Genomic DNA, 8894 nt, shown 5'->3' with positions numbered 1-8894 from the left:
GATTAAGAAACCAGGAGTGTGGGCTTTCAGGCCCTTCACTGATACTCAGCTGTGTGAAAACCAGAAAGTTTTTAAGCCCTTTCCTGTTCCCATCACAGTTTAGTTGGAAAAAGAGAGAAAATGAACAGCCTCATTGGAATGAGCAGATAGATCTCCTGGCCCTACACTGTGGAATTGCATGCACCCAGGAGAAAAAGTCACTGCAGTTTAAAACTGTTCTGCAGCCTGTCTGGTTCCAGGTCAACTCTTTGTGTTGAATTTCTCCTTTCCAAATGCTCCTGGGGTTGAATGTACATGGAAATTGAGGTTGTCCCCATTGGCCAGAATGTGTGGAAAAAGTGTCCTGTATTCCTGTTATGAGGACTGGAATTGGTTCCTCATGTTTTCAGCAGACACATTCCTGTGCCAAGAAACTCCCTTTATAAAACACTGGGGAAACACAGACTAGTTGCCACTTCCTACAGATTGTGAAGTCAAATGACTCCTCTGTAAAGGAAAGCTAAAATATGAGCACAGATATTTGGGTGGCTGCAATCTGCTCCCTGCCTCTTCAAAGGCCTCTAGGTGAGAAACACACCAAAAGGAGGACAGAAATCCAGAGGTGCTGAAGCAGATACAAAGGCAATCATGTGTCTGTACATGTGTGCATTTATATCTCTGCCTGTCTTCTCCCCTGGAGTTGTCCTTCTTTTTCTGTGTTCAGAGATAGTTGGCTAACAGAAACAGTAACAACAACAAAACCCCAAACAAACAAAATTATTTTCCAACTGAAAATTACAAATTATTTATCTGGAGAGTGTATTTTTTCTCTTTGTTAAGCTATCCACAATGCTGGAAATTTAATTTCCCACTAAATTAGTGACCTATCAACAGTCTAAATACTGAGGGGGCATTACCCCTGAGTGCCAGCAGGCAGGGTGATGAAAGGAGGGTGAGAGCAAAGTAGAAAAACATATGAGAGGGTGTATGATGTTGTGCTTAAGTGATTCTCTTACTCTTCATTTCCTAAGCTTCTAAAATAATGTTTAACTTTAGCATATAGTCCTAAGGTACCAGCAAAACCAGGCCTTCCAGTACCTGAAGGGGGCCTAGAAGAAGGATGGAGAGAGGCTGTTTGCAAGCGCCTGCAGGGATAGAAGGAGAGGCAGTGACTTCGAACTAGAGAAGGGCAGATTTAGATTGAATGTTAGGAACGGGTTCCTTACCATGAGGGTGATGGAACACTGGAACAGGTTGCCCAGGGAGGTGGCTGGGGCCCCATCTCTGGAGACATTCAAAATGAGGCTGATTTAGTTGAAGATGTCCCTGCTTACTTCAGAGGGGATTGGACCTTTGGAGGTCACTTCCAACCCAGACCATAAATGAATACTTGGAAAACCAATATTAAGCTGCAGGAATCTGTCTAGATAAACTGTGGAGCATCTGTAACAAAATCTATCAAGTTGGGCAGACCTTTTTCTGCTAGAAGTGTGTGGCATGCACAGTATCACATACATATGGTTGTTTCTTCTAATGTATTATTTTGTACTGTACAAGGGACGTGTACATTCCCAAATGCCTTGGACAGTGAGGTCAGAGGGTAGCTTTCCCATCTGGGAGATGGCAAAGTCATAGCTGAGACTAGAATCAGCAGCATCCTGACATTGGTGGCAGAGCTGAGAGATATCTCTGGGTCTTTTTGCCCTCTCCCTGAGCTACTTTGCTGTCCTTCCCCAGGGACCAAAACTGTGTTCCTGAGGACTGTATCACAGGGCACAGTCTTTCTGCAGCAAGAGAGGCCTCTCGCTGTTTGGACTGTGAGATCTTTGCAGTAAGAGCTATAAGGTGTTCTGGGTGTCCTAGAAAACTGGGTACCCTAGAAAACTGTGCATCCTCAATGTGCTCATCTGGAAAGTGTAATATCTTGATTGGGTTTGCATTTTAAATCCCACCGGAACTCACAGGAAAAGTGTTGTGACTATATTTCCCTTGAAGCTGAAGGAAGGCTCCTGCTGACCCTGATAATAGTGGATCACATCCTTCTTTATGTTCTTCCAGTCAGGGCTTTCATCTGCTTTTGCATAAATAGAAAACACCAACCACCTCAGAAAATCCTATCCCCACTCTCTAAAGCCAGGGTCATGCAGGACTCATTAAAGAAAGGAAATAAAACATGTGGGCAGGTCTGGCAGCGACAGCTTTCTTGTGGTGCCAGCAGGCCTCCTGCCAGGTGAAGCCAAACTCCCAGGGAGGGCTTCTCAGAGCACCTTTGGGATGTAAGGTGAGATGAAATATTTAAAACTGTGTTGGGTTGAAGTGAGGTGGAGGAGAAGGAGCCTCTTTAATCAGTGCATGGTTTTAAGACTGCGTGTGAATCATTGATGAGGAGGGCAGAGTGTTTCTAAAGCTCTGGCAGGTCATTAAACCTGATGATGGACTCATTAAACAGGGAGCTGCATGGGAAGTCCTGGACAAAAGTACTGGAGTATTTCACATGCACTGCCCCGTGGAGCACCAGCATTTCTTACTTCTGAGTTTCAGGGTATAGTTGCAGTATTGATTAACAAAAGCAGGTGTCCTAAGGTGTATTGTGCGGTGTAAGAGAAAGTATGTTAAAGAAGCTCTTTGATCTGTCAGGTAAAAGAAATCTGAGGCTCAGGATATTTCTAACCATCTGATTGTATTGCACATGGGAGTTGGGGAAATTACCAAGGTCATCTCTTAAGTGGGACAATCACCGATGCCATCTCTTAACTGGCACAGGGAGGGCAGGAGAGTGTTGCAATGTTAGTGTTCCCATGGCTTCAGTGGAAGAGAAGTAGAAAATGTCACTGTGCCAAGTGGTGTCCTCAAACCCATGTGTGTTCACAGCTTCTGCTGGCCTCGGTGCCCACACCATAGTGCTGTTTGACCTCTGCTGTACCTGCTGTTCTGTGCCTTAGGCTTTTCCTGACCCAACTGCAAAGACTGTACATGCTGTTCAACGGGTTGGATGATTTTCCAGCCATTGCAATGAAAAACTCAGTGTCAGATCATCCTTCAGCTGGGCTCAATTTTATTCTCTTCTGAGAGAATTTTGCTTTCCAGTAAAACTGTGCTTGAGTGCTGGCCATAGACCTGAGTAAACCTGGCCTCATTGCTTAGAGCCCCTGTGCTTCATCTGTAATTGTTAATTACACAGACCCTAGATATTTGGATGGTGTAAACTGGCATTGCCCTCTTGCCTGCAGATAGGTTTACAGGATTTGAACAATATCCCCTGATTGTCTTACATTTACATAGCTGTGTTCCAGAGCACTGTGCAAATGTCAGGCAGAGGAGATGATATGTGCCTTCCTCAGGGAGCTGGACATTGTCCCACAGCTGGCAAGCATGCAGCAAACACTCTTTTCTGCAGAAAGGCCACAGCTGTCTGCCTTTGCTTCCCTGGCCCTCAGGAGAGAGTGGAAACAGCTGCAAGGGAAATATCCTTCAGGTTTGAAATGTGGAGGAGGAGGAGCAGGGGGTTAGCAATATGGAGTATGTTTCTGAATGGAGAGCTTAGATTTCCTCTTCTTTCTTTCTCTTGGTTGAGGAGTTGGTGGTAACTTAAAGGAGAGGCTTGTCTGGCATGGCAAAGTTGTGGGAATTTCTTGCTGAAACACTGGTCTTACAGCTTAGGTAAATCCATACATTTCTTGAAGCCATAGGTGATGGTGAAAGGGTTCCGTCCCCTTTGCTGGGCATGGTAGATACATCTTGATGTTTATGCTTTGTACTTAAAGTTGTGTTGGGGTAGCTCTTATCTAAAGTGTAAATGCTTCTGGCAGAGTAGAGAAGTGGTTACTACTTACTGTTGCTTCAGAATCCAGAAAAGAAAGTGAAGAAGAATCAAATATGAAATTACTCTTCTGCTGCACTCAGAAGTATCAGAGATACTGTACTGTTGTCATCAGGTAAACAGTAATTGAGTTGTTCCTTTTGTGGGGGTATGTTTTCTTCATTTATTGCTTGAAACAAGTAAGCTCACTCATGAATGATTAATTTCCAGAAATGTTGTAAGCAGTGTGCTTGGTGGAGGTGGGAAGAGAGGTGTGTGAGATCTTGGGAATGCACAACTGGGAACAGGGAATGCAGTGGAAAAGAACAAACAAATTCTAACACTGTAAGTGAAGATTAAGCAGTGAAGAGAGCACAGCTTCAGCTGGCAGTCATTGAATGAAAGCTTGGAAGTGTCGGTAATCAGTTTAAAGTTGAGTTTATCAGGCATGCAAAAGGCTCAGCTCTTCAAGGTATGTGGTTGTAACTCAAAGCCATTGAAAGTCAAGAGAGATAATGATGGTGTGGTATAAAACTGCATTAATGAGGCCTTCTCTATCCATTGGAGGAAGAGGCATAGCAGACAAAGTCAGGAGCAGATTTCTGTTGCTCATGATCCTAAACTCCTGTTCATGCAGGAGCAGAAAAGGAGGAACCACCTATGGACTTTCATAGTAGCCTGTGGCTCTCCAGTCATGTGGAAACCTCTGGCTTTTTTTTTTTCCTCCAGCTGAACAAAGAAGCCCACAGTGGACAAATACAGCAGGATAAGTCTATTCTCCTGCTCATCCTTACCCAAATAGGCTCTGACTGGTGCATGCCACTCCCTCTGAAGTCAGTGGAGCTGTGAGGAATCACCTGTGTGGCGGTGCTCACCTGACCAGACCTTCATCAGATATAAATCTCACAGGCTTCCTGCTTCAGTGAGGTTGCAGTAATTTATTGTGTATGTTGCAGTGTTTCTTGCAAGTCAGCTGGCAATTGCCTGGAGATCTGTCTCCCTTAGGAGTTTTGCCTGGGGATTATCTGTCTACCCTGCTGCACTATCTGCTGCTCTCCTTTGCCTGTAATTATAGGTGGCAGCTCTGTTAGATTCTGCACTAAGAAAGTGTTCTTTATATCCCACTTAAGCAAAGACAGAATAAATACTTACAAGGTAGTTTTGGGCTCCATATTATCTGATCTCTCCTTGTCTGTCTCTCTCTGATTTCCAGCCCTCAGATTGGAAGGGCTATCTCCACCAGTTGCTCCATTGTGCTCTTTGGTTCCTCCATTGACACTCTTTGGTTGTGCTTTTTTGGCATCTAGCCCAGGCCCCTCACTGCCATCATTTGTCTCACAAATGATTACTGGATTACTTCAGCATGACTTGACCCAGAAACAGGAGTGGCGCTTTGAGATCGAAACCTCTGCTGTGGCTGGATGTAGTAATAGTGTCAGTATGGAACACCCTTGTTTGGAATTGTTTTTTGATATGTCCAAGCTGGTGTTTTTGATCTGTAACAGAGGTTAGCCCTATCTTTCTGCTAGGTAGGCAGAGATGCATTCAAAGGATAGCTTTTCTCTGAGAGAGGAGTGAACAGCTTCACCAGAGAAGAAAAAATATCTGTGTTGTGTTTTCCCCTGTAGAAGGAACTGGGTGAAACTGATTTCATTCCATAGTTGCCTGTGCCTTTTTGTCCTGTTTCTTTCAGCAGATTAGTGTGCCAGTCTGAGCTTTTCAAATAGAGCAGGACAGAATATAGAGACAGGCAGGAGAGAAGTTCAGGGAAAAAGCATCCCAAAAGAATCTACCACTTTTCTCCAAATGTAAAGTACTAAGAGAAGATGCTTGTAGAGGATGAAAATGCTGGCTGTAGTTTCTGTGATTGATTACAAGGATGCATGAATGCTGGGGAACGGCCTACAAAGCAGACCACAAAAGGTTGTTGAGTATAGAAACATAGAATTGAGAAAAGGGGAAATAGCAGTCTGGAAAGAATTGAAATTGTCCTGGTGAGACATTTTTAACAAGCTGTAGGTAATTTCATCAAGGGAAGTGAGGGGGTTAAGAAGTTAACTGGAGAAATAATAAGAAATATGCTCTAAGGACTAATTTTCTGTCAGCAGTATGAGTTAATGACCTAGCTGGTCCTTTGGTTTCCTTACATCTCTCATGCCTACTGTTCTGTGAGCAGCACCTTCTAGTCATTAGGAATAAGACTATGTAAAACAAGTAGTGTTACTGAAACTACTGATTTACTTTCAGTGAGTTGATCTTCCAGACATCTTGGCCATGAGAAAGCTTTCATGCTGTAGAAGATAGAATGGATATGGGGCAAGTAGAGTCCAAAACTGAAACTTCCTTTCTGCTTTCCCTATAAGGCCTTGAGTTGTTTCTGTCTCCAGGAAGGATATTCTTCTGAGACCTGGCCTTGCAATCTGTTCTTACAAAGCTATGGTAGTTCACTATCGCTCCTACACCTATGGGCTGAGTTGTGCTAACTTTCTGTATGCTTCTTGGGGCTTTTTAAAGGCAGATAGATGATTTTTTTTTTTATTTTATTTTTTTTTACATCAGGTCTCATGAGTTTGTGCTGTTTGGTGATGCAAAACAGACAGGAAGCTTTGTGATCATCCTTTTCCCTTACTTGTGTATTTTCCATCTAAAAAGTTTCCTGTGCTGCTTAACTTCTCAGATGTTCTAACTGGGAATCAGGGGTGTGATCAGGGAGAGAGGAAAGACATGGTGGTTTTGTTTTGGTATTCTTGGTGCCTGGAAATACTTCCCCTGGGATGAAACCAAAGGATGATCAAGATCTGTGAGGTCTCTTCCAACCTTGGTGATACTGTGATACTGTGATATTCACAAGACCAGAGCCTTCCCTGCACTGACAGAACATCAAGGCAATTGGAGGTAAACACAGCAAGATAAATACACCTGGGTCTTGCATTTGTCTCTTTATATCCCAGTAACAATGAAGGACATCCTTTTTCTTTCCTGTTCTCCCTCACTATTCTCACCTCCCTTTGCCTCTTTCTGTACCATTTAGAATATGTGGATTACTGCTGCCTCCACAGTGCTGCCATACATAGGATTTCAAGTGCTGAGAAAACAGTCCTGCTACAGTTTCCTTGTCATCCCTTTCCCTTTGTACATCTGCTAGTAAAGCAGCCTGGCAATAGACAAAACTTTAAATACATTAGAGATGCATTTGCGTTTGAAGAAGTGGGGGGGAAAAAAGTGCATGACTCACCCTAATTCAGATTTTCAGTTTGTTTCCAGATTACCTTCCTGAAATTTAAATTTGACTTTTTGAAACTATTTTAATCACCTTAGGTTTGGTTTAGTGTGGGGGTGAATGTTTCTTTGTGTGTGTTTTGTGTTGGCCTTGTTTGTTTGTTTTCAAAGTCTTCAAATCTGGTCCCTGGGAACTTCTGAGTGTCATTAGTCTCTAACACTTAGGTGGGGTTGCATAAGCTGAGCCTTGATTGGAATTGGTCCTAATGAATGCAGCTCAGCTCTAGTCTTTTATCTTATTTTCAATGGCTTCTCTTCTCAAACTTCTTACAGGTGTCTGTTCCCTTGGAGCTTCATAGCAGATTGCATTTACTGCTTTTAACTTGGCCAGCACAACCTTGGCAAATGCCGCTTGAAGTTGCAGCTTCTCTGACTCCCCAAATGTTTTAATGTTAATTATTTCAGTGCCTACATGTTCTGTTCAGTATTACCAGGTTGTCAAATTGCCATAAGGAAATGGCACTGGACTATGACCACTGATCTTCTGTCCATAGGTATGAATTAATTTGCATTATAGAGCAACTGAAATTAATTTTCATGATAAAGCACAAACTTTATGCTGAAAGGAGATTTCTACACACTGCATCTAGCCTGTTCACAGTGATGCAGGGTTTATGCATGCATGGGAAGGGACAAACTACTGCATGTCTTGGGGTGATCTGAGAGAAGCAGTAGCAGACATTTTAGTCAGCAAAGACCAATGATGAAGGGAGATGGAACTGACAAATGAGTGATCTGATAATATAAAATGCTGGAAGATTGGAAAAACAACAATGCTTAGGAACTTTTCATGCACACGCTATTGAAATATACCAGACTAGCTTGGATGGCTCGGAAGTAAGATGAAGCTTTATTTACAGGAAAGCAAAATTTATAAGCATATCTATATACAATAATTACAGTTACATACAAATCAGAAATAATACAGAAATCCAAACTCTCTGCCAGACAGATAAAGCTGCCCAGAAGGGCTCAAAGCTACCTTTTCTTTCTCCCCCTACTTTCCCAGACAGACAAACAAACAGCAAAGCTGATGTTTTCTGTGTTAGTCAAGGTTTGTAGAGAGATACTAGAGTGGAGTGAGGGAGGAAGTGAATAGGAGCAGCACTGCAGAACCAAGTGGGACAAATTGTTGACATTTTAACTTTCTATCCCCCTCAGCAAGCCAATAAATGATTTTCTTTTTACGACCAGTGATCTGATTTCTCCCATTAAAATATTCCAGTTAGCATCAAACCAACACAAATATCTTCATTAAAAAAAAACCAACAAACCAACAAAGATGAGTTACTTATAAGGGAACGGTGCACAGCCCTAGTGGTGGACACCAATCTCCGTCTTTGACATTTCCAGGTAACTAGGAAGGAAACTGAGGAAAGAGTTTCTGGTAAGGAGTGGAAAAAATTTACTTTAGTAAATCTGGAAAAGTTGTGAACACCCAGTTATTCAGTGTCCATATGCAGTACCTTTCTCCAGCTGCTAAAAGTGAGGAAAAGTAGGAAAGTGTTCAAAAGATTCACTGGCAATTAGAAGGGAAATATCCACTGTGCTGTGTCTGTTTCCCTTTGCCACTTCCACTTAATGAATGTCCTTAGAATATCAGCTCTGCTACTGAGCCAAAGCAAATTCTGCACTATGTTGGTTAGTTATGTGTGCCCTGCAGACAGAGAACAAAAGTGCTAATGCATGATTTATGTATCAAAGCAGCACAGTAACTGTAGTTAAGATGCACAGTGTGCCTGTTGAATACAAGACTGCATCTCCATAGACTGAAGTGCTTCTCACTCTGGCTCATCTGTGTTACTGAGATTGCTCTAGCTGTTCCTCCCCTGGCCTT

At 42.7% G+C, this 8894-nt stretch overlaps 2 long non-coding RNA genes across 3 annotated transcripts; both read left to right on the top strand.

Annotated features, from left to right (window-relative positions):
* The first annotated feature begins 3478 nt into the window (after positions 1–3478).
* On the top strand, positions 3479–6570 carry LOC135175952 (uncharacterized). 2 transcript variants are annotated; one of them, XR_010302518.1, is made up of 4 exons: positions 3479–3639; positions 3824–3914; positions 4508–4933; positions 6456–6570. It is a non-coding gene; the product is annotated as an uncharacterized LOC135175952 (long non-coding RNA). The 2 variants fall into 2 exon arrangements; XR_010302517.1 differs by lacking the exon at positions 6456–6570 and having other exon boundaries at positions 4508–6398.
* Positions 6571–6617: 47 nt separating this feature from the next.
* LOC135175953 (uncharacterized) lies at positions 6618–8831 on the top strand. Its single transcript, XR_010302519.1, has 2 exons — positions 6618–6673; positions 7331–8831. It is a non-coding gene; the product is annotated as an uncharacterized LOC135175953 (long non-coding RNA).
* Positions 8832–8894: the final 63 nt, after the last annotated feature.

The sequence above is a fragment of the Pogoniulus pusillus genome, chromosome 6 (assembly GCF_015220805.1).
Source record: "Pogoniulus pusillus isolate bPogPus1 chromosome 6, bPogPus1.pri, whole genome shotgun sequence".
In the NCBI taxonomy this organism is placed as follows: Eukaryota; Metazoa; Chordata; class Aves; order Piciformes; family Lybiidae; genus Pogoniulus; species Pogoniulus pusillus.
Note: the sequence above shows the minus strand (reverse complement) of the source record. Positions and strands in the feature narration are given on the sequence as shown.